The sequence below is a fragment of the Salmo salar genome, chromosome ssa21 (genome assembly GCF_905237065.1).
Source record: "Salmo salar chromosome ssa21, Ssal_v3.1, whole genome shotgun sequence".
In the NCBI taxonomy this organism is placed as follows: Eukaryota; Metazoa; Chordata; class Actinopteri; order Salmoniformes; family Salmonidae; genus Salmo; species Salmo salar.
The window spans coordinates 9,567,183-9,594,368 of record NC_059462.1 but is presented as its reverse complement, the minus strand read 5'-3'; the positions used below and the strand labels follow the sequence as shown (position 1 = coordinate 9,594,368).

Below are 27,186 nucleotides of genomic sequence, written 5' to 3'. Positions count from 1 at the left end.
AATTTTTTTTGGAACGGTCATCCAACTCGGAATTCCAAGTCGGAAACTCAGCATCTTTCTAGAGCTCCGACTTTTCGACCTGATAATCACTGATGTCATGATTTGACCTCGTTGACCATCAGATGCAGGTACCATCAGTCCAGCAAAAAAAAACTAAACGAATTATTTCAATTCATGCTCCACAGTGCCTCACAAGTGCTAAACCAACTGATCTATTTTGTTATCAAAGCTTGAGTTTTGAAATATACTATGGTATGATTAACAATATTGACAGGCCAATCATATAGCCAACATGTTGTGACAATGTATTAGGTCTACTGCCCAAACCTCATTCCTACAAAACTGTTTGTGTGAGGTTAATGTAAAACAAAAAATCTGAGCAGGAGATCTCAGCTTGCTTTTTGAATGTGAAAGTGATCTTGACAACCTTGAGAAAAGGTTGGTGACCACTGTCCTAGAGAATCATTTCAATTTAAATGTAGTCCACTGCAGATCAGCTAAACATCCACATTTGCAAAATAAGGATGTTCAACTCCAACACAACACTCAATATTCTTGTTACAAATGCTTGACTATTGTCTCGCATGAATCAGGACAGCCTAGATCTAAATTCTAGATCTGCACTGGGCCCAGATAAGACAAGCTGAAGCTAGCCCTCCCTGACACATAAGCAATTTTCAGAATAATTACTGGGGACTGAGACCGGGGGGGTGGGAGACACTCTGTTCCCGTCCAATGTCACCCCTGGACAGGGCCAGCCAGGAAGGAGATACCCCACCACCGAGGCAGTGGTTGTGTGACTAGCAGAGGCAGAGTTGTGCTTTGCAGATCTAAAAGAGAGGCACAACATTATTTGAATGAGAATTCAGTCCACTTGACAAATCAAACAGAATTCAGTATTCTTCATGCTGATGATTGGTATAACTCGAGACAGATAGCAATACAGTACAAGTAGTTTAAAACATAATATGGAATGTAACAGATACAGGTGATGTGAATGTGGTGGTTTCAAATTAGCAATACAGTACAAATATAATAAAACATCATATGGAACGTAACAGATGATTGAATGTCTACAGAGCTAGCCTGTTCTCCTCAAAACATTGCTAGCAAGCTAACTAACATTAGCATAACTGCTACAAAGTTGATGCTAGCTATGTAGAAACATTAATTCTTTCATCTTCCTCACCAATGTCTTGCTGTGGCTTTCAAATTCTGTGAATATCATTTTAGTAATTTCAACAAATTTGATCCATATTTAGCATAGTGGAAAGTGTGCTTTCAAGATGAGCCCTGTCCCCCTGTTTGAAACAATGTTCCAGAATAACACCTCGCCTGGTAGATTGGAAGAAAAAGCCCACCCACCAGAGCTCTCATGTTGTTCTCTGTTGGTTGCTTGCAGAGCAGCTTTTAGAAGCAGTTTTTTTGTTGTTGACAACTACAAAACTTTTGGCACAGGTTAGTCGCTAAATTTGTGCCAAAACAGATTCAACAAAGACAATTGTAGTTTTGATTCACAGAAGATTCACCAGTTGCAAAGTCTTATTGGATTCACATATGAAGTTAGATGTTTGCAAGTGTTGTTGTATTTATTCACGCATCACATGCTTGCTAGTTATGTTACATTTATTCTCCAAAGTTACATGTTTGCAAATATATTATATGCTATTATAGGCGCAACTCATATTTTACATGTGCAAATCATACTTTACATGCTTGTACACTTATGACATGAATTTACCTTGATAGAAATTGGCTCGGCTGAGAGGGTAGGCTACAGGCAGTGGTGTATGCCTTGTGGAGATTAAACGCAAGTAAATGCCGGTGACCCACCTTGTTTTAGAAAAATGCATTTGGAGAGTAACTTTTTTTTTACAGCGACCAGCAGTCAGAGTTTATACACCTATTTTATTTTACCACTACATCACTGGCTACCAGTAGGCCCATTTGAAATTCATGGTAATGCACATTGTAGACTAGTCTAGTAAGTTGACTGTGTGTTATGGTGAACATCCTGTTTTTCCTGGGATAGTTTCAGCCCCATTTCCGGTATCCCAACTTATCAGGCTACAAAAAAAAGGTCAATTTGTCAGCAAGACTCATCAATTAATGTATGGCTAATCAATGGCAATTGCGGAATGTCATTAGGTACACTATGGTGTTTTGTACCAGATGTCTATTTCCATTCATCGAATGATGAGAGTATACATGCTGGAATTATTTTGGAGTGGACGAACATGCCAGGAAACCTACTTTTTGAAGTGATTTGTTTGACAATCAGATGAAAATATCATGACTGGTTGTGTTCATGCCACATTAAAAGGTAATGCATTTTTACAATTAAATTACATCTTTATTATTAGGCCCATAAAAAAATGCTGTGCTAGCACGTGCACTCATTAGAGGTACCTCCCCCCCAAATGTAATGGTGTAATCCGCACCCTGCATTCCGGTGTTATATAGCATTCTAATAGAATTAATAGAGAGGAGAGAGCAATAGCGAGGGAAGAGGAAACATCAACATGTTAAGGGGAAAGAGCATGTCATTGAACTGTGAAGCCTACACCATGTCTATCCTGTAAATATGACAATACAATTTGATTAGATTGAATTGTGCTGGCACGATAGCCGCTAAAAAGGCTACATTATAATGACATTGCATGCAGAACTTAAGAATGAAGTGACAATGAGTAACAATGAATATCGTCAGATAATAACTGACGAGGTAACATTATAGACACTACCATATCCTTGCGAGCAACTACCAGCAGCATACAGTGCCTTCGGAAAGTATTCAGACCCCTTGACTTTTTCCACATTTTGTTATGTTACAGCCTTATTCTAAAATTGTTTTGAATAGTTTTTTCCCCCTCATCAATATACACAAAATACCCCATAATGACAAAACAAAAAAAGTTTTGATATTTTTGCAAATTTAGTACAAATAAATAACTGAAATATCACATTTACATAAGTATTCAGACCCTTTCCTCAGTACTTTGTTAAAGCACCTTTGGCAGCAATTACAGCATCGAGTCTTCTTGGGTATGACGCTACAAGCTTGGCACACCTGCATTTGGGGAGTTTCTCCTATTCTCCTCTGGAGATCCTCTCAAGCTCTGTCAGGTTGGATGGGGAGCGTTGCTGCACAGCTATTTGGCTGGGCCCAAGGTTCACCTTCCAACAGGACAACTACCCTAAGCATATAGCCAAGACAACACAAGATTGGCTTTGGGACAAGTCTCTGAATGTCCTTGAGTGGCCCAGCCAGAGCCCAGACTTGAACCCGATCGAACATCTCTGGAGAGACCTGAAAATAGCTGTGCAGCAAAGCTCCCCATCCAACCTGACAGAGTTTGAGAGGATCTGCAGAGAAGAATGGGAGAAACTCCCCAAATACAGGTGTGCCAAGCTTATAGCGTCATACCCAAGAAGACGAGGCTGTAATCGCTGCCAAAGGTACTTGAGTAAAGGGTCTGAATGCTTTTTCTATTTTGTTCTATTTGTTAAAAAAATATTTTTTCTTTGTCATTATGAGGTATTGTGTGTAGATTGATGAGGAAAAACAGAACAATTTAATACATTTTTGAATAAGGCTGTAATGTTACAAAATATGGAAAAAGTCAAGGGGTCTGAATACTTTCCGAATGCACTGTATATACCCATTGAAGTTTAAATTTAAAATGGGTAAGGCAAGGTTTAAGGTTAGGTTAAGGTTTAGGGTAGGGACGTCCCAAGGATTTCGAATTGCACTAACCCTTGTGTGAGTGCTCGGCTTGTTCTTGAAGCTGTGTGCACCCGTGTGTGCATTGAAATCTACGCCCACCGTGAGGTATAGCACAGCCCACTGGGCGAAATGGCGAGAAAAGTTTGTGTCCCCTGACTTAACAGTGAGCATGGCAACCGCACTCTGGCCATAGTGATGTGGGGGAGGAGTGTGGAGGCAGGGACGGACTACTGCATACTCCCAACATTCCTCCATCATAACCTCTTGACATAGAGGATCAGAGGGCTATCAAGTAGTCACTCTTGACATAGGCTACGGAGATTAGTTAATTACCTTTATTTATTCCTCTACAATTGCCCATCGAGAGACTGTTAATTGTTATGAGTATCCTGCTTCAGCAGAGCTCAAAATCTGTTAATTAGCCCCAGTAAGCCAGAACAAAAGTTAAGGTATTTTGGGGGATTCAGATTACTTTTTGAAATAAACCCCAAGCATTACAAAAATAAGATTGTTTTATTAAATTTAAAATAATCTAATCTCGAACTCAAGTGTGTAACCTGTACAAGTGTATGGTTTGAAATGGGAAATGTGTTTTTCGCATATCCCACTCACCTTCGGAGAGTGGGGTCACAGCCAGGGATCAGCCATTATTTTAAGGCGACCCGGGAGCAATTAGGGTTAAAGTGCCTTGCTCAAGGGCAGATCAACATGTTTTTTCACCTAGTCAGCTCGGGGATTTGAACCCTTCGGTTACTGGTCCAACGCTCTAACCACTAGGCTACTGTACCTGCCGTAACTTAGGCTCACATCGACTGTAATCCACCAGATTGTTATCAAGGAAGCTTGCCCTGTCTATAGGGTGAGAATATTTAATATTTTGTGAAATGTAGAGATGTTTTCCTTTGTCTTATTATCCCTATTATTAATGCTGCAGAATGATACTAAGGCCCGAGATTCAATCTGATCATTGGTAGATCTACTTAATAACACGTTCACAACTCTCACTGTTCAAGGTTAAAGGCACCTTTACTTTTAGAGGATTAGTTGGAAGTACAGTAGATCCACATTCAGAGACAGAGTTGGGAGAAAAGACAGGTTGTTTTTGCAAAGGTGAGGTTCGGGTCACTTGTGGCCTTAGGTGATCAATGATTATTTGACCCATAGACTTAACGCTCAACAATGATTTTAAGGCAATGTGACAGCTTTGTAAGTCTTATGTACACTATACACCGCAAGTAGATTTTGTACGTACAGTATATCGCAATTGTATCTACTAATGCACTCACAAACCAGATTGACTCTTCACACACATACATAAATACTTTACACAACACACAAATGTTCTTTGGTCAATATAACACTATAACAATGTCCTATGGTTGTAGCAACACCGTAAGTGCTGAAGTAGTTTATTTCACCCTGATAATAGTTTAGCATGGAACAGAAGATGTTATTGTCAAACATTGGAGAAATTATCACATGTGGCAACATAACTGGCATTGGGTTCATAGAAAAACAGGCAGCTGAGAAGAAATGGTGAAGAACACTAATCATAATACATAGTACAGCATACAAATACTGGGTATTAAGACAGGAATGCTATAAAAATACAATAGTCCTTTGAAATTGACTCTCCATAAATATCAAAACACAGACTCTATACTCTCTCTACTAGTACCACATCGGAAGACTTGATTGACACTTTAGAATGGTTTAAAGGGCTAGTATACATTACACATGTGAAGGCAACTGCCAAAATAAAGGAAACACTTGAGTAAATGAGGGATTCAAAGTATATTGAAAGCAGGTGCTTCCACACAGGTGTGGTTCCTGAGTTAATTAATAAGCAATTAACATCCCATCATTTGTATTTGTATTTATTAGGGATCCCCATTAGCTGCTGCCAAGGCATCAGCTACTCTTCCTGGGATCCAAACACACCAAAGCAAAATGATATATCAAACAAAAGATAAAACAGTGAACTATGTTTGTACTGAATGAGCTAAAGATAAAACAGTGCATCATACAACATCCCTAGACCATCACATATCCACAACACAAAATGTTCAATACCACCATACAACAATATCACAATGTATGCATGTATGCATGTCTCTGTACCTTTGTGTGTCTCTTAACAGTCCCCGTTGTTCTTAGGTGAATTTTTACCTGTTTTTTAAATATGATTCTACTGCTTGCATCAGTTACTTGATGTGGAATAGAGTTCCACGTAATCATGGCTCTATGTAGTACTGTGCGCCTCCCATAGTCTGTTCTGGACTTGAGGACTGTGAAGAGACCTCTGATGGCATGTCTTGTGGGGTATGTATGGGTGTCCGAGCTGTGTGCTAGTATCATGCTTAGGGTCAGTTGCCTATTATTTTGGCTACCATGGCTAGAAGATATCTCAGTGACTTTGAAATAGGGGTCTCAAAGGAGCATAGGGGTTTTAAAGTGTGAAGTTCTGGCGGTTCGTGGTGGCCCAACGCCCTATTAAAACACTTTATGTTGGTGTTTCCTTTATTTTTGCAGTTACCTGTATATTGCGATACTCAAAACAACAATGGACAGTTACTCATATTTTCTTACAAATAAATGAAATATTGCAATAATTAAAGGGTTATAATGAGTGTAAACACTGATATGCACGTGTTAGTGTGTATTTAGGGGAAAGCAGAATATTTTAAGTGGCATCTAGTCAAATTACTTATTTGTTTGAAATTGCATTACAATCTGTTGACAAACATTTCATTGTCGTCAATTAATGTTACACAATAGTTTAAAGGAGCAATCTGCAGTTGTATCCATTTTTGGACTTTTAAATGAATGATATATACCCATTGGTTTTAAAAGAGTTTAACTTACAAATGGCCCATTAGCTTAGTTTGACTGTCATACCCTATCAGAACACAAAATATAAGCTTGTTTTACTCCATTGTATGTAACAATGTAATTGTAAACAAACACTCTACATCCTCAAAACATGGTTACAACTATAATTTTGATATCATGGATGGCCAGTCCTTGCATCTGTATTCCTGTCTACGAATTTGAGTGTGGTTACATTTCTCAAGCCCCACCAGCTTTTTACCAAAACAGTGGTGGGGATGTGCTTTGTAACTGCAGATTTCCCCTTGTCTCTTTATAGGGAGTATAAATAGAGTAGTCATATTGAAAATGTACCTGATATGTATCCCAGTAGTTTTAGGGATTATTTGGCTTGATTCTCGGAAATCCGAAAGGCTTTTTCTGTCATAATACATTTACCCATTTTGTCATGAGTGATGATGTAGGCTGGACTATAGTCAGTTGGGAATATGGGGGCAATACAATAGGTAACATATATGGGTGTTTTTTATAAACTAGGGTACCAGTGAGGATTTCCTACACTTGACAACTTGTTACAGCTGTTGATAAGTCATTGATAATAATCTGCCATTTTTTTTCATGTCATTACATTAAGATATAAGGGGGAATCATAGCTATATTCAATACAATTAATGAGTTGATTTAAAATCTATGTTTAACCCTTTATGGTTGGTGTCTTGACGGATTTGTCTAAAATCGTGTGACATAAAACATTACTTTTCTGGCCTTGCATTTACGGCTGTGTAAGTTGTCATTATATCATATATTGAGAATGAATCAGTTAAGTGGAACTTTGAACTTGAATCCTGGATCCAGCTGTCCGACAGTTTATTCTATAAGGATTTCAGAAATGCAGTGTAACTATGTAACATTTTGTGTCTCTTTATGTTAGGGGGTGAACAGTTTTCATGGGCACATAAATCCAAAATAATGTATGCATTGCAAAATCAAATGCTTCTAACCGAAAGTATCCCCTTACCTTGATACTTAAAACCTAAATCGATTCTGTCATTAATGTGATTCTTCAATAATTATGCATAATACTTATTGGATGCGGATTTGGTGTCCAGCTGATTAGTTACCCCATGATATTTTCACACATCATCTGATCCAGGAAGGAATTTTCAGAATGACAGTCAAGTGAAAACTGATGTTGTGATAGGGCATGTGGTGCAACAACAGCCCAAGTGCTGGAAAAAAGGTGTTTGCGAGGAATGTCCAGAATATTTTTGTCTCATTTGTTACACCAATGATTGTGCCTGGATCCACATTGGATCTAATATCCCTAGTGAATTGATGTTCATCATCTGTTGTTGTCTGCTTGATTTACAGCAGGGTCTCATTAGATTTAACAGAGAAAGAGTCAAGTGTTCATGTTCATGTTTTTATATGTTTTTGTGCCATGGATTGGACACTGAGTCTACTGTGAGCAATTGTGTAGGATAGACTATTGAGCAACACGCAACATTATTAATTATTCTGGATATGATGACAAAATGACATAGCCTAGTGGGCTTGTTCACAATATGATCTGGTAATGAAATAACATGACAAATACATTTTGTTTTCCATGTTAGACCTGCAATTTTAAACAATACAAGGGGCTTGAAGTAGCCTTCTTGAATTTGAAGCTCTGAAATTCAAGTACTGGATTAGGTCTACCTTCAGACAATCCTCAATTTGATGCTTGAAAAGTTATAATGTTTATTGTAGCCAATGTATAAGTTATCCCTCCCCCTTATAATTATGTTATTTCTTTTTTGAACCATTTTTGTGAGAGATGTGGCCACTTTCATTTGTTTCCTGCCTCTTCAATTGAAAGGTGTTGCACTACTATGTTGCGGTAAAACCATTTGCGGTTAATATGAGGACGACAGCATCTAATGTTGGCTTCGACTTGGCTTTCCATACAAATCCTTCCATTAAAAAAATAACTTCGTTTTTGGTCACTTTCTCATTATAAAAACAGCGATGGTGAGATTCAAATGGTGAGATTAATGCTACCGCTGTGCATGTCTAATTATGTGTGCCTACGTCGGCCACATACTGTAGGCTATAGAAAAAAAGCCAACTTTTTGGACAATTTTTGCATGCTTTTTGTGGGGAGGGGGAGTTCTATATTAGGTCCTGTATGTACAGTTATATAACATTGAGGCCCTTGAAAATAACAATGAAGTGCATGAAAAAGTCCATGAAAATCCTTGAATTTGACTTGCCAATGTCTGTATGAACCCTGATTAGGATGCATAGGCCTATGTTGTTGTATAGGTGGAGTAGTGGGCCAATTTCCTCTAAGTACAATTTATTTTATATACCCCAGGTTACCAGGACTGAAGATGAACTATATACCCAAGAGGAGAGAGACCGCCCTGAGGTAAATGATCATCACAATTTATACAAGGCAAGGCAGGGAAACATTTTCCAAAAGCATTAGGGAAGTAAAACATTTCATATAGCAGCTTAAGTTGCCAAACATGTCAGGATGCGTTCATAACAATGAAAAGGTCAGACAATATACATTATATTTGGAGCTTAAAATGGAGTTGCCTACACGCAATACCTCACACAGCCATTTTAGATCAATTTGGACGAATGGAAAACACATTTTGGTTAACAATTAAGTACATTACTGTGATTGTTTTAAATTAAAATGGTAAAAAAAGAAAACAAAATGGCTTCTTAGAAAATAGCAATTTCTCAAGCAAGAATTTAACTAGGACTGTCTGGGGGGTGGTCTGAGTTGGGAAGGGAAAACTAGCTGTTATTGGCAGAGAGGTTTGGAACTCTTTCTTATTGGTTTATTACCAAATTACGGCCTGGTGACGTCACCAGGCAGGCCAAAACTCCATCCCACCAAAACAGGCAGAAATTTCAGGGAGTCTTTTCACACAGCTCTTACGCTAAAAGAGCATTATCATAATTTTCACAATTTCACAGTATTATTCCAACCTCAGAGTGTGTAAATATATATAAAACACCACATCATTTTTGACTGCACTGGGCCCTAAAAAAGTATCAGATGTAGTCTATAAAAGACAAATAGTATTTCTGTTGTATACTTATATTGTTATTTGTCAAATGTTAAATGTACACTACGCTCAATTTGTCTCATATGTTCATTCAACTAGACATTATTATTTTGGCATCTTACCTAAAAAAAGGTGGTGGAACTAGTCACACACACACACACACACACACACACACACACACACACACACACACACACACACACACACATAGTACTTTTAAAATATTTTCAACTTACATATTTGACACATTGACGTACAATGCATTCGGAAATCTACACACAATACCCCATAATGACAAAGCGAAAACATGTTTTTAGAATGTTTGCAAATACCTCGAAATCGACCTCAGGTGCAGCCTGTTTCTATTGATCATCCTTGAGATGTTTCTACAACTTGGAGTCCAATTGCGGTAAATTCAATTGATTGGACATGATTTGGAAAGGCACGCGCCTGTCTATATAAGGTCCTACAATTGACAGTGCATGTCAGAACATAACCAAGTCATGAGGTCAAAGGAATTTTCCAGTAGAGCTCCGAGACAGGATTGTGTCGAGGCACAGATCTCGGGAATGGTACCAAAAAAATGTCTGCAGCATTGAAGGTCCCCAAAGAATGCAGTGGCCTCCATCATTCTTAAATGGAAGAACTTTGGAAACACCAAGACTCTTCCTAGAGCTGGCCGCCTGGCCAAACTGAGCAATTGGGGGAGAAGGGCCTTGGTCAGGGAGGTGACGAAGAACCCGATGGTTACTCTGACAGATCTCCAGAGTTCCTCTGTAGAGATGGGAGAAACCAAGACAATACAGGAGTGGCTCTGAATGTCCTTGAGTGGCCCAGCCAGAGCCTGGACTTAAACCCGATCAAACATTTCTGGAGAGACCTGAACATTTCTGTGCAGCGACACTCCCCATCCAACCTGACAGAGCGTGAGACGATCTGCAGAGAAGAATGGGAGAAACTCCCCAAATACAGGTGTGCCAAGCTTGTAGCGTCATTCCCAAGAAGACTCAAGGCTGTAATCGCTGCCAACGGCGCTTCAACAAAGTACTGAGTTTTTGTTTGTAATAATTTTGCAAACATTCCTAAAAACATGTTTTTGCTTTGTCATTATGGGGTATTGTGTGTAGATTGATAAGGGGATTTATTTTTATGCATTTTAGAATAAGGCTGTAACAAAATGTGGAAAAAGTCAAGGGGCCTGAATACTTTCTGAATGCACTGCACATGCTTACATAGTGCATGTTCATTTATATGTTAATTATTATTCAACATGGCATTTCGATATTCCTGCTACGCCACCATGTTTGTGTCAGTTATCATTTAATCTGACTATTCTCTCATCATTAATTTGATTTACTTATTTAAGCAATTTTAGGTTTTTCTGTATAGTTGTCAAATGTTAATGTTACTCCTTAATCAGTATGATTAATAAAATAGTTTTTCTTGTGTACTATTAACAGACCATTACAATAAGGGGAGGTTATAATTTTTGTGGGGGTATGATATTTGTGCATATGTAACTTTGTCAATCATCATTATTCACAATACATTCAGGATTATCCGTAATCATGGTAGCATCCACATTCATGTAGAAGGGTTTAGAAACATTTTCTATTATTATTTACAATAAGTGACACATAATAATCTGAAACAACCAAAAGAAACAGCAAGTGCATCCAACAAATTTGAGGGGTCACAAGCTTGATGTAGTCATTGCGTGCTGTGAATATGGAACCAAATACTTCACTTTTTCACTACTTTAATACACATAAGTGAATTTGTCGCAATACTTTTGCTCTCCTAAAATGAGGGGACTATGTACAAAAAGTGCTGTAATTTCTAAATGGTTCATCTGATATGGATAAAAAAAATACCGTCAAATTAAAGCTGACTGTCTGAACTTTAACCTCAGTCAGTGTTTGATTTTAAATGCAAACTTCTGAAATATAGAGCCAGAAGAAACAATACTTCACTGTCCTAATAATTACAGTAAGTTGTAAGTTGAAAACATTGTATGTTAAAAGCACAGTGTGTGTGTGTGTGTGTGTGTGTGTGTGTGTGTGTGTGTGTGTGTGTGTGTGTGTGTGTGTACTTCCACAGCCTTTTTTTTTGGTAAGATGCCAAAATAATAATTACTAATTGAATGAACATATGAGACAAATTGAGAAAACATTTTAAATTGACAAAAATATTTGTATATGTTTTCTCAAGTTTGGGCCAACTAAAAATGTTACGTTCAGGTAACACTGACTGAAAAGTTAAGTAAACCAAAAAAAAAGCTGTGGAACCAGATACTTGATAATAATTAGGTGAAACTAGATTGAGGTTGAATTGAACACGTGCTTATAACTTCCATATAGCCATATATTAATAAATATTTCCTAAATGAGTAATTGCATTTCCCTGAGCAAACTGCATAGTAATATTCATGTTGCGCTTATGTATAACTGAGATCAGAGGCCTACATGACTATACACAAGTTCAGGAATGTGTAACACAAAATAAAAAGTGCTTGATAAATACAAAGTTAACCTGCTTTTATATTTACTTGTTCATACGGTTTGAGGCTGAATGTACAACATCTACTGATGTACAGTTATAAGTAGAGATCCCACCTACACTGTACTTCTATGATTGGTGGCTTATTTTCCAAATCAGAGAGCCTTGAAGTTGTTTATTGTGAACTGAAGTGTCAGTTGACAGTGCATATTGCCCAGCACAGAACCTAGCTAATTATTTATACTGGAGCTAGTCAGTCTGTATTGTGTTGCAAACTGTTAAAGGGATAATTCATGCAAATTACATGTTGCTTTCCTTAAACTGTAAGTAAAACCAAAGCATGGATTGTTGCCTTACCTTGGCCAATGACTGCTTACAAGGTATGTGATTTTGTAATTTGGGTGAACTATCCCTTTAATAAAAACCCTGAAAGAGAGAAGATCATGGGGACCTTCTTCCCAAGCCATCCATCTACATGTAAGTTGACAAAATAAGGAGCAATTAGTCAGCTACAGTACAGTAGCTAAGTGTGAGCTAACTGGTAAAGCTACTGATGAGGCTAATGTGTGTCAACTACAGCAGACCATGACTATTGCCCGTGACTTTAAATCAATGGCATGTTGATCTTAACACTTCAGGTACGTACTGTGGATAGAAACCCATCAGACAGAAATGGGCAGCTTTCAGGCTTCTAGTAGCCTTCATATGTTACCCTAACACATTGTAATTGGCAGTTTTATTCCGAAATTCAAAACACACAGAATAAAGACATGATTCAGAGGTTGATCCATTATCACAGGTTTTCAGCGAGCCCCCATAGTTCACTGACACTGTGTTGCTTTTCGATGAGCCATGATTTGAGCCTTGGTGGAGCCAGGATGGTATAGGTAGGTATGGTAGCTTTTGTCTGACTCATGAGCCATTGTAATCATGACTCTCTCCTTTAGCTTACATGGCTGCTGATTGCCCTCTCTATCCCCCTCCCCACGATGCTGCACATTTAGTTTGATCATTTAGTCTGAAATGGAAGAGGAAAAGAGGATTAGATGATACAGTGGGGAAAATCAACATCTGTGTTACACAACAAATGCAAATTCTATTGTTTCAGTATGAAAAACTGCAAACTTTGCTCATCCACTGCTGTTGGGCAGAAAGTAAAACTTGGTCAACTTTCCTAGTAATTAAACAAAAGTTGATTTTGGCAGTACATCAAATCTTAGTGTTTCAGCCGTATGGACAATAGAGGATTTTCATTGCAAATGGCATGAATGACTTGCAATTGAATGATTATGAGCTCAGCAAAATGTTTGAGACCTGTCGCTCTGCAGCTGCCAACGTGTTGGAATGTAACACCGGGTCGAAGCCATAAAATTAAGTCATTTTTGCTCATGTAATGATTTCACTGAGAGCTGCATATTTGAAAATGGAACCTACCCCCAACGGTAGTTATTCAAATGACAAAAGAGTTTTAAACCTTAATTAAGTGCATCATTACTGCATTAAACAAAACCTACAGAGCAGACTTTCGGGGGGGGGGGGGGGGTTTGAGGAACGGTCAAACATGCTAATGTATTCTAATCACCCCTTTCTGAATTATCAATTAACATTTGAGGAACTATGTCTCTTTGCTGGACTATTTAGTTGGTTTCAAGGGGAGATTTTGTAGGAGCACAGATGGATCAGGTCTTGTCTTTGGCTGTTAAAGATATACCAATAATGCTAATCATTATGCCAATCATTGGGTCAGAGTGGGGACCTAGAGGACTGAAATAAAGATTGTTCATTTTTTTAAATACAGCTGTATATAGGGCCCAGAGTTTTCCCTTGCATGTGACGTGACCAGCAAAATCTCTGGTTCCTAATCATCACCAATCCTACATTACTATTAATACTGTGAAGAGACCACTAATGGTACACCCTAATGAGAAAACCATTATGCACTTAGCTAATCTACACACCAAAGTACTAAACTTATTGTTAAGGCTCCACAAAGGACTTCCTGCCGCAATACCAGGGGTTGGAACCGGTTCAGAGAATGGAACCGGTTCAGGGAACAGAACCGAAAACTGTAAAAGAACGTCATTTTTCAATATACAGAAACAAGAACTGGGAACGAAAGTGACCTATACTGTTACAGAACAAAAATTCAGTGCATCTCGCGCCCATGCACTATCGACTGCCTAGGCTAAAACAACTATAGGTTGCCCCCTGCATAGCAAGCTGCTCTACCTGTACTGACTGGTGAAGTAATTTAATGTCGAGCTAATTAAAAAATTCTCAATTTCAGAGGTTTAAAAAGGAACGATATAAACCGGTACTTTCTTTGGGTTCCAACCACTGCTAAATACAGCTAGCAACCACTATGGCTTTGCTAATTACAATATGCTTCAATAAAAGCCGTATTTGAATAGGAAGACAGTAACTATGGCATTGTATAAAATAAAAACTTGATAATATTTCTATTTTGATTTTAGGACCAGGACATTGCAAAGATACTTTCAGGGCTACCGGAACAGAGGTTTGAAATTTGCCTGGAGTGATGAGAAAAAAACACACAAAAAAGCTACCTATACAGAAAAATGATGCAGAAGCCACATTTCATGTTAACTTCAATTTCCTGCACACAAAAGTTTTCTGACAGATAAAGGTGCCAAGAACATAACCCGTATCAGTCGTCGGGCCATTGTTGAATATCTAACCTTTCAGCAAACTACGGTACAGTGAAGGGTGTTTAAAGCATTTTTTAAACGTATTCTGCTGCTATTAAAACAACAAGACATAAGGCAGAAACTGTTCATATGAGCAGTTCTGTAATAGTATATAACAGTGTGTGGGTGATTCTGCAACTTTGGGTACTTTGGCCCTGCAACCTCTCAGAAATTAAAACTTATTGAAACCATTTTACCAGTATTATAATTGTTTTAGATTTGTCTGATAATGGCTGCGATCGTACTATTCAGGAATGTATATATTTTTGTATTTTTTTCTCAGACAGCCATAGTAACAGTCTTCTTGACTGCACAAATGTTTTATTTTTCACTAATGGTAAATTAGTTCATATTTCATTTCCTCTACATCATTTTATAACTCCTGACAAATGTAAACACTTACTTTGTTACTAGTGAAACACAGTAAATGCCAATGGAATTGTCAGAGAACTAAATAAAATCTGTTAATCTGCAAACTTGTGCAAATGTCCAGTGTAAGAGAGTGAAATGGAAAGGGAGAGAGAGAGTGATGGGGATGGATGGAGAGGTAAAAGAGTTTAATGACGTTATTTCCATCACGTCATTAAACATCCATTTTAGTTGAAAATTAAATATCATACAATTAATTTATAACATTTCTTATACATTTGTACATGAACTTCTATTGAATATTATTTTTAGGGATTTTTAAGGTTTTCCTAATATTATTTATTCAATACGACCCCTGAATGTATAAACTTGCCTTTGTGACAGCTGAAAACATTTATTTATCGTGAAAAATAAGATATTTCCACCCAACCTTTTTTGAGATTATGATAACAACCATATGATTTCCATATCTAAAACAAATCAAATGTAAATTATACATAACATACAAATGTACCTAAAAATATGGGTGTGGTGGAAATGACATGTAAAAAAAAAGTATGTTTTTTTTTTCTTCTTGCAAACATTTTGAACAACAACCATTGTCTTATATTAATTAAATGTTTAACAAAGTTTGATTCCAAAAGTAGCCGATGGGCAGAGCTCAAGCAAGTAGGACAGTGTTTTTGAGAGATGGCAGATAGCAAAGGGCTCATCTGCAAAGAAGAGCTCAGTGAGCAAAGTAAAACTGTATAATTTGTGACTCACCACCTGGATTCGGTCTTATGTAGCAACATTTGAACTTCTGTTTTTTTACATTGGATAAAAGTAGAGACTCAGAGCTACATAATGGTATATCATACACTGAATTTGAGGAAACAATGGGAAAGTAATTCTGCTTTGAAAGTTGATCAACTTGTAAACTCACTTTTGAGAAAACCTTCTTTCAATGTTTTGGTACAACTATTGGAGAGCCCTTCTTTGTCTACACCCATTCAGCATTGTTCACACCCTCTTAAGCCTTAGCCCCACCCATCTCTTTAAGGGTTGATCTGTGAGTTCTGTACAAACTTCCCAGCTACTTCCAGACATTTAACCCTTGTGTTGTCTTAAGGGTAAAAAATGACCCGGCACTATGTTTAACAGTAGAGTAAACCCCCTAAATTATGTTTTTTCAACTTGAAATTTGATGACTTATCCTAGAATGACCCCAACATTAGAAAAATCCTTTATTCATATTTCCATGAAAGCTCTACACCACCAGGGTACAAAGATTGTCTTAGGGTCATTTTTGACCCGGCAGTTATAAAATCATTTACACACCACAAAAACCACAAAGACACACAAACAATGAGAAATTGAGATTGTGTGCTACTGATTGAACTCAGACAAAACTAAAACTTTCTTGAGCATGTGCAGCATCTCCCCTCCATGACCCCACACATACTCAAGTTCAGACAAAATAAAAACAATTTCAGACAAAATAAACCACATTTCAGACAAAATAAACATTTCTTGAAAGCATTGTTTACTAATGGGGAATGCAGTCAGAGGCTATAAAGTGCTGCAGATGACAGTCCCCCCAGTTCGCTCTTTGCTGAAGCCATGAGTGCACGTTTCAGTGCCCAACAAGTCGTAGATCAGATTTTTTCAGATGTCCAGAAGGAACACGAGAACAATGATTTAGAAGAGGAGGAGGTATTTGAAGAAGAAGATGGGGAAGAATATGCATCATCTTCAGATGAAGAAGAAAAGCTGAAAGAGAGACATTTTTGTCAAAGAACAGCAAAATAACATGGTCCTTGTCACCATATGACAACCAGGGCAGGATGGCAGCACAAAATGTCATAAGGATGACCCCAGAGCCCACAAGACAGGCAGTTGCCCATGCCCACGACACCTCCTCAACATTCGACATGTTCATCACACCAGCCATCGAAAAAATCATCCTGGAGATGACAAATCTGGAGGGTTTCCGTAAATATGGAGACAACTGGAAAAGAAAGGGTGAGATTGACCTGTGTGCCTACATAGGGCTGCTAATCTTAGCGGGTGTGTATAGGTCCCGATGTGAGGCTACATGTAGTCTCTGGGATGCAGAGAGTGGAAGGGCGATTTTCTGTGCCGCAATGCCACTGAAAGTCTTTCACGCTTTCTCAAGAATGCTACGATTTGATAACCGTGAGTCAAGACCTGCAAGACGTGTGAGAGAGAAACTGGCAGCCATAAGAGAGGTCTGGGAGAAATGGGGTGGAGCGTCTGCCATACCTCCACAACCCTGGTCCTGAAGTAACAGTGGATGAGCAACTGGTTCCATTCAGAGGTACATTTTTATTTTTGTATCTGTAATGTAAGTTATTTTCACTGTTAATTTTATTATGTATTGCTGTAATATCATTGATTTATGTGATTTGTTTTCTGTGACACGGATACTAATTACTGATAGCAATCTCTTTATTCAAAAGGTCGCTGTCCTTTCCGGCAGTATATACCAGAAAGGAGGCCCAGAGAAGAACCAGGGGATGCGGTTTGTGCTTGATGTGACAGATGGACTGAGGGGGCACAATGTCACGTGTGACAATTTCTTCACCTCTGATGAACTCAGCCAGCAGCACCTGAAGAAAAAGAACCCCATGGTTGGCACAGTTAGAAAGAACAAGCCTGAGCTCCCCCCTGCACTCCTCGCAACAAGGGAGAGACATCATCAAAGTTTGCCTTCACCCCCACCACAACTCTAGTTTCTTACTGTACCTCCCAAAGAGGAACCAGAATGTGGTCCTCCTGAGCACACTGCACAAAACGGCTGAGATCAGTGATCGTGATAACAGGAAGCCAGCATCATCCTGGACTACAACCACAACAAAGGAGGCGTGGACAACCTGGACAAGGTGATTGGAACTTACAGCTGCAGGAGAATGACTGCCCTCTGGCCCCTGGTCATCTTCTATAACATCATTGATCTGTCCTCATACAATGCCTTCGTGAAATGGAACAAGATCAACCCTACCTGGATGCCTGATAAGCGGAACAAGAGGAGGGTGATCCCGGAGCAGCTGGGAAAGGCACTTGCAACCCCACACATTCAATGAAGGGAGCGCCTCCTCCACACAGCAGCCTCTGCAGCACTTGTGAAACCTGTTCAGGGGGCTGAATCTTGTCCTGAACCACCCGAGGCTGCAGCTGGGGCAGGCAAGAGGAGGAGATGCCTATTCTGCCCTCCAAAGAAGGACTGTAAAACAAATACTATGTGCTGCACATTTGAGAAATACATCTGCAAAGTCCGTGCACACACACTTGCATACGGTCCTACATGTGCTAATTAGAGTTGTTTGATTTATGTTCTTCACATTCTTGTTTTGTATCTATTATCTTATTTTATTCTTATTTATTGTTGTTGTTAATACACCATGTGTCACGACTTCCACCCGAAGTCGGTTCCTCTCCTTGTTCGGGCGGCGTTCGGCGGTCGACGTCACCGGTCTTCTAGCCATCGCCGATCCACCTTTCATTTTCCATTTGTTTTGTCTTGTTTTCCTGCACACCTGGTTTTCATTTCCTACTAATTACTATGTGTATTTAGCCCTCTGTTCCCTCCATGTCTGTGTGGGGTATTGTTTATTGTCAGGTTGGCATGCTTCCGGCTGGTTTGCGCCGGGATTTATTTTATACCCGTGCTTTGTGGCAGCCGGTACTTTGTACTTTGTTTGTGGTACTTTGTGCTACCTCATTTGTTCTTTGGGCATTTGTTTTTGTGACGTGATTGCGTTCTGTTTTATGATTACCTAAGTAAAGTGCTTTGTCCACTCATCTCTGCTCTCCTGCGCCTGACTTCCATGCACCAGCTACACCCACCATTGACACCATGTGGGTGGGGGCAATGGTTAAAAAATGGGGGAAGACTAGTATTTTGTAGTTGAATTCCTCATTGTACAGTAAATAAGAATAGATCACTATGTTGCCAAAAAAGTTCAAGACTGTTATTGTTTCCCTTCAACAAAATGCATTCCAAACTACTTTCTGCACATTTCTGCTACTTTCTTAGGCTATACAAGTGCTATATCTTGCTAAAAAAAATTAGGTTTACACCTACACCTACCTACCTTAAGCAATAATAATAATAAATAACAATAATAAACCTCTATTTTAGTAAAGAAAACAAATATGACAGGTGTGTGGTAATAGAAATGACTGGTGTCCCCTGATTAAATGCAGTCTTTCTGCATTCACAAAGTTTGTGATGAATGGCAGGTTGTTTCTTCATGCAAAATAGATTTGGGGTTTAAAATTCAATTAAGCTGCGTTTCTTTTCAATTAAGCTGCTGGTTTTTTACCCTTAGGACAAGGGGAGTATGCAGACTGTTAAGACTACACAAGGGTTAACCTCTTACATCTAGATGTTCCGCTAGCGGAACACCGCTCCAATATCCAATGATAGGGCGTGGCGCGAATGACAAATTCCTCAAAAATCCTAAAACTTCAATTTTTCAAACATATGACTATTTTACACCATTTTAAAGCCAAGACTCTCCTTTATCTAACCACATTGTCCGATTTCAAAAAGGCTTTACAACGAAACCAAAACATTAGATTATGTCAGGAGTGTACCCAGCCAGAAATAATCACACACCCATTTTTCAAGCTAGCATATAATGTCACAAAAACCAAAACCGCAGCTAAATGCAGCACTAACCTTTGATGATCTTCATCAGATGACACTCCTAGGACATTATGTTATACAATACATGCATGTTTTGTTCAATCAAGTTAATATTTATATCAAAAACCATCTTTTTACATTAGCATGTGACGTTCAGAACTAGCATACCCACCGAACACTTCCGGTGAATTTACTAAATTACTCACGATAAACGTAAAAAAAAATTAAAACAAATATTTTAAGAATTATAGATACAGAAGTCCTTTATGCAATCGCGGTTTCCGATTTTAAAATAGCTTTTCGGTGAAAGCACATTTTGCAATATTCTGAGTAGATAGCCCGGCCATCACAGGCTAGCTATTTTGACACCCACCAAGTTTGACACTCACCAAACTCAGATTTACTATAAGAAAAATTGGATTACCTTTGCTGTTCTTCGTCAGAATGCACTCCCAGGACTTCTACTTCCACACCAATGTTGTTTTTGTTCCAAATAATCCATAGTTATATCCAAATAGCTGTGTTTGTTGTTGCGTTCAAGACACTATCCGAAGGGTGACGCGCCGACGCGTATCGTGACAAAGAATTTCAAAATATTTCATTACCGTACTTCGAAGCATGTCAAACGCTGTTTAAAATCAATTTTTATGCGATTTTTCTCATAAAATAGCGATAATATTCTGACCGGGAGACGTCGTTTTCGTTCAAAGACTGAAAATGGAAAATGGACTCTTCACGTGCACACGCGCACCCGTTTCATTGTTCTCAGATCGACCACTATGCAAATGCGATACTGTTTTTCAGCCAGGGACTGCAGAGTCATCATTCCCTGTTCTGGTGCCTTCTGAGAGCCTTTGGGAGCCTTAGAAAATGTCACGTTACAGCAGAGATCCTCTATTTTCCATAAAGAGGCTATAGAAGGCCAAGAAATGGTCAGAGAGGGAACTTCCTGTATGTAATCTTCTCAGGTTTTGGCCTGCCATATGAGTTCTGTTATACTCACAGACACCATTCAAACAGTTTTAGAAACTTTAGGGTGTTTTCTATCCAAATCAAACAATTATATGCATATTCTAGTTTCTGGGCAGGAGTAATAACCAGATTAAATCGGGTACGTTTTTTATCCGGCAGTGAAAATACTGAGAGAGAACAGCTCACTGAACATTACCCTCCCTTGCAGAGCTGGTTAGGCTGTTACTGTATGTTATCCAGAGCATTGGTGACTGCAACTGTGCTGTCAGATTGTCCGTTCGTAAATGCAGAATGTTTCGTGTTCAGAGCACACACTGGACCTCACAATGACAGTCAAGCACCCAAGCTAACTGGCTAACATTGGCTAGCTACTTCCTGACACATAATGAGAGAACACCCCACTCTGACCATTTTACTCACCCTAGCAGAGCTGGTTAGGCTGTTTCCATGTTATCCAGAGCGTTGGTGACTGTAACTGTGCTGCTGGCAACAATTGAATTACGCTTTGTTGACATTTACTCACACCAGACTTATTCAATGGGTATTGAGCGTTCAAAAATGAATCCGTTATTCTGCGCTCTGGCACACTAAGACGAGAGTCTTTTGTTAAAAAATTTAGCTAGATAGCTAGCTAGGTAAACAATGAAACAACTTTGTAAACATCTTTGTCAAAATTAGAAACGCGTAATATCTGAAAATGTAGCTAGCTAGACTATCTTACCCGTGGTCTGAAATCAGAGTAGATAGCCAGAGCGAATTTACCAGCTAGTACGTCTTATCAACAGTTGCAGTGACATTCTATTGGAATGGATACTTGCATAGTGGAGTCTTTTGTTAAGACATGTAGCTAGCTAGCTACCACTTTCTGTCAAAATTAGAAATGTGTAATATCTGAACATTTTGCTAGCTAGACTATCTTACCGGTATACATCATGGTTGGACGCGTCTCCTGTCTGATGCCATGCATGGTTGCCCGTAGTTTGAAGATGTAATCCAGACTGGTGTGTTCTCCATCTCCTTAGCTATCATACTCGAATTCCACTGATTTCAAAACTCAGTCCTCCAGAAAATGGAGAGCATACACATAACGTTAGCTAGTGAGCCAGCCAGCTAACATTAACAGTACACTTTAACCTGTTGGGGATAGGGGGCAGTATTTGCACGGCCGGATAAAAAATGTACCCGATTTAATCTGGTTACTACTCCTGCCCAGTAACTAGAATATGCATATAATTATTGGCTTTGGATAGAAAACACCCTAAAGTTTCTAAAACTGTTTGAATGGTGTCTGTGAGTATAACAGAACTCATATGGCAGGCAAAAACCCGAGAAGATTCCTTACAGGAAGTGGCCTGTCTGACCATTCCTTGAGCTTCTTGACTCTGTTTATTGAAGACTGAGGATCTTTGCTGTAAAGTGACACTTCCTACGGCTCCCATAGGCTCTCAGAAGGCGGGAAAAAGCTGAATGATGTAATTCCAGCCCCAGGCTGAAACACATTAGCGCTTTTGGCAAGTGCTCTATCAGAGGACAATGGGCTGAGGCGCGTGCACGAGTCGACCCCATGTTTTTATTTTCTATCGTCTTTGAACCTAAACACAGATTCCCGGTCGGAATATTATCGCTTTTTTACGAGAAAAATGGCATAAAAATTGATTTTAAACAGCGGTTGACATGCTTCGAAGTACGGTAATGGAATATTTAGAATTTTTTTGTCACGAAATGCGTTGTGCGCGTCACCCTTCTTTACCATTCGGATAGTGTCCTGAATGCACGAACAAAACAGAGGATATTTGAACATAACTATGGATTATTTTGAACCAAACCAACATTTGTTATTGAAGTAGAAGTCCTAGGAGTGCATTCTGACGAAGACAGCAAAGGTAATAACATTTTTCTTATAGTAAATCTGATTTTGGTGAGTGCTAAACTTGGTGGGTGTCTAAATAGCTAGCCCTGTGATGCCGGGCTATCTACTGAGAATATTGCAAAATGTGCTTTCACCGAAAAGCTATTTTAAAATCGGACATAGCGAGTGCATAGAGGAGTTCTGTATCTATAATTCTTAAAATAATTGTTATGTTTTTTGTGAACGTTTATCGTGAGTAATTTAGTAAATTCACCGGAAGTTTGCGGGGGGTATGCTAGTTCTGAACGTCACATGCTAATGTAAAAAGCTGGTTTTTGATATAAATATGAACTTGATTGAACAAAACATGCATGTATTGTATAACATAATGTCCTAAGATTGTCATCTGATGAAGATCATCAAAGGTTAGTGCTGCATTTAGCTGTGATTTGGGTTTATGTGACATTATATGCTAGCTTGAAAAATGGGTGTCTGATTATTTCTGGCTGGGTACTCTGCTGACATAATCTAATGTTTTGCTTTCGTTGTAAAGCCTTTTTGAAATCGGACAGTGTGGTTAGATTAACGAGAGTCTTGTCTTTAAAATGGTGTAAAATAGTCATATGTTTGAGAAATTGAAGTAATAGCATTTCTAAGGTATTTGAATAACGCGCCACAGGATTCCACTGGCTGTTATGTAGGTGGGACGAAATCGTCCCACTGGCCCTAGAGAAGTTAACTTAACACTAGGTTTATGCAGTTTTACTACGAGATACTTTTTTTTTTTAAAGCTGTGTTCGACACAATCCAAACTCATCTCTTGGCATGCCCAGGCCACTCAATATCTCAGCCAACCATGGCTAGCAGGAAGGTTGCTCTTGTTTTCTGTGGCTAAACCAACTAGGCTCGTAATTTAACAATTTTACTATAGAATAATAGCAGGAGTGTTCAAAGTAAATAGTCTTGTGGCCATTTGAATGAGTGTTCAGCAGTCTTATGGCTTGGGGGTAGAAGCTGTTAAGGAGCCTTTTGGTCCTAGACTTGGTACTCCGGTACCGCTTGCCGTGCGGTAGCAGAGAGAACAGTCTATGACTTTGGTGACTGGAGTCTTTGAACATTTTTGGGGACTTCCACTGACCCACCTATATAGGTCCTGGATGTCAGGAAGCTTGGCCCCAGTGATGTACTGGGCCGAAAGCACTACCCTCTGTAGCGCCTTACAGTCAAATGCCGAGCAGTTGCCATACCAGGCAGTGATGCAACCAGTCAGGATGCTCTCAATGGTGCAGCTGTAGAACCTTTTGAGGATCTGCGGACCCATGCAAAATCTTTTCAGTCTCATGAGGGGGAAAATGTGTTGTCGTGCCCTATTCACAACTGTCTTGGTGTGTTTGGACCATGATAGTTTGTTGGTGATGTGGAGACCAAGGAACTTTCGACCCGCTCCATTTCAGTCCTGTCGATGTTAATGGGGCCTGTTAGGCCGTCCTTTTCCTATAGTCCACGATCAGCTCCTTTGTCTTGCTCACATTGAGAGATATGTTGTTGTCCTGGCACTACACTGCCAGGTCTCTGACCTCCTCCATATAGGCTGTCTTATCGTTGTTGGTGATCAGGCCTACAACTGTTGTCATCAGCAAACTTAATGATGGTGTTGGAGTTGTGCTTGGCCACACAGTCGGGGATGAACCTCGGCGTTACTCTGGTCCCTGATCTCTCTTTTGAAGAACATATCAAGACTTTCAAGGACAGCTTTTTTCCATCTACGTAACATTGCAAAAATCTGAAACTTTCTGTCCAAAAATGACGCAGAAACATTTATCCATGCCTTTGTTACTTCTAGGTTGGACTACTGCAATGCTCTACTTTCCGGCTACTCGGATAAAGCACTAAATCAACTTCAGTTAGTGCTAAATACGGCTGCTAGAATCCTGACTAGAACCCCAAAATTGTATCATATTACTCCAGTGCTAGCCTCCCTACACTGGCTTCCTGTTAAGGCAAGGGCTGATTTCAAGGTTTTACTGCTAACCTACAAAGCATTACCAGGGCTTGCTCCTACCTATCTTTCCGATTTGGTCCTGCCGTACATACCTACACATACGCTATGGTCACAAGACGCGGGCCTCCTAATTGTTCCTAGAATTTCTAAGCAAACAGCTGGAGGCAGGGATTTCTAATATAAAGCTCAATTTTTATGGAATAGTCTGCCTACCCATGTGAGAGACGCAGACTCAGTCTCAACCTTTAAGTCTTTACTGAAGACATATCTCTTCAGTAGGTCCTATGATTAAGTGTAGTCTGGCCCAGGGATGTGAAGGTGAACGGAAAGGCTGGAGCAACGAACCGCCCTTGCTGTCTCTGCCTGGCCGGTTTCCCCTCTTTCCCCTGGGATTCTCTGCCTCTACCCCTATTACGGGGGCTGAGTCACTGGCTTACTGGTGTTCTTCCATGCCATCCCTGGGAGGGGTGCGTCACTTGAGTGGGTTGAGTCACTGACGTGGTCTTCCTGTCTGGGTTGGCGCCCCCCTCTTGGGTTGTGCCGTGGCGGAGATTTTTGTGGGCTATACTCAGCCTTGTCCCGGGATGGTATGTTGGTGGTTGGAGATATCCCTCCAGTGGTGTGGATGCTGTGCTTTGGCAAAGTGGGTGGGGTTATATCCTACATGTTTGGCCCTGTCCGGGGGGTTTCATCGGATGGGGCCACAGTGTCTCCTGACCCCTCCTGTCTCAGCCTCCAGTATTTATGCTGCAGTAGTTTATGTGTCAGGGGGGCTAGGGTCAGTCTGTCACATCTGGAGTATTTCTCTTGTCTTTTCCGGTGTCCTGTGTGAATTTAACCTGTTATGGATAGGGGGCAGTATTTTCACGGCCGGATAAAAAACGTACCCGATTTAATCTGATTATTACTCCTGCCCAGAAACTAGAATATGCATATAATTATTAGCTTTGGATAGAAACACTCCAAAGTTTCTAAAACTGTTTGAATGGTGTCTGTGAGTATAACAGAACTCATTTGGCAGGCCAAAACCTGAGAAGATTCTGTACAGGAAGTACCCTGTCTGACCGTTTCTTGGCCTTTTTGATCATCTCTATCCAAAACAGGGGATCTCTGCTGTTACGTGACACTTCCTACGGCTCCCATAGGCTCTCAGAAGGCGGCAAAAAGCGGAATGGTGGCTTTGCAGGCCCTGGCTGAAAAACATTAGCGCATTTTGATAGTGGTCGATCAGAGAACAGAGACTGGAGGCGCATGCACGAGGCGACCCCATGTTTTTATTCTTTCGTCTTTAAACGAAAACAACGATTCCCGGTCAGAATATTATCGCTTCTTTACGAGAAAAATAGCATAAAAATTGATTTTAAACAGCGTTTGACATGCTTCGAAGTACGGTAATGGAATATTTAGAAATTATTTGTCACGAAACGCGTCGGGCGCGTAACCCTTCGTCACCCTTGGACAGTGTCTTGAACGCACGAACAAAACGCCGCTATTTGGATATAACTATGGATTATTTTGAACCAAACCAACATTTGTTATTGAAGTAGAAGTCCTGGGAGTGCATTCTGACGAAGAACAGGAAAGGTAATCAAACTTTTGTAATAGTAAATCGGAGTTTGGTGAGGGTCAAACTTGGTGGGTGTCAAAATAGCTAGCCTGTGATGGCGTGCTATCTACTCAGAATATTGCAAAATGTGCTTTCACCGAAAAGCTATTTTAAAATCGGACATAGCGAGTGCATAAAGGAGTTCTGTATCTACAATTCTTAAAATAATTGTTATCTTTTTTGTGAACGTTTATCGTGAGTAATTTAGTAAATTCACCGGAAGTGTTCGGTGGGAATGCTAGTTCTGAACGTCACATGCTAATGTAAAAAGCTGGTTTTTGATATAAATATGAACTTGATTGAACAAAACACGCATGTATTGTATAACATAATGTCCTAGGCGTGTCAACTGATGAAGATCATCAAAGGTTAGTGCTGCATTTAGCTGTGGTTTTGTTTTTTGTGACATTATATGCTAGCTTGAAAAATGGGTGTCTGATTATTTCTGGCTGGGTACTCTGCTGACATAATCTAATGTTTTGCTTTCGCTGTAAAGCCTTTTTGAAATTGGACAGTGTGGTTAGATAAAGGAGAGTATTGTCTTTAAAATGGTGTAAAATAGTCATATGTTTGAAAAATTGAAGTTTTTGTATTTTTGAGGAATTTGTAATTCGCGCCACGCCTGTCATTGGATATTGGAACAGGTGTTCCGCTAGCGGAACGTCTAGATGTAACAGGTTAAATATGCTCTCTCTAATTCTCACTTTCTCTCTTTCTTTCTTTCTCTCTCTCGGAGGACCTGAGCCCTAGGACCATGCCTCAGGACTACCTGGCTTGATGACTCCTTGCTGTCCCCAGTTCACCTGGCCGTGCTGCTGCTCCAGTTCCAACTGTTCTGCCTGCAGCTATGGAACCCTGACCTGTTCACCGGACGTGCTACCTGTCCCAGACCTGCTGTCCCAG

General features: G+C 39.6%; 1 protein-coding gene across 1 annotated transcript in view; it reads right to left on the bottom strand.

Annotated features, from left to right (window-relative positions):
* Positions 1–10,902: 10,902 nt before the first annotated feature.
* Positions 10,903–27,186, bottom strand: part of LOC106581696 (nck-associated protein 5) — a 151,281-nt gene continuing 134,997 nt past the window's right edge. Inside the window, exon 14 of the mRNA XM_014163934.2 lies at positions 10,903–13,141. The gene's annotated coding sequence lies outside the window, so the exon portion shown is untranslated. The remainder of the gene's footprint in view (positions 13,142–27,186) is intronic.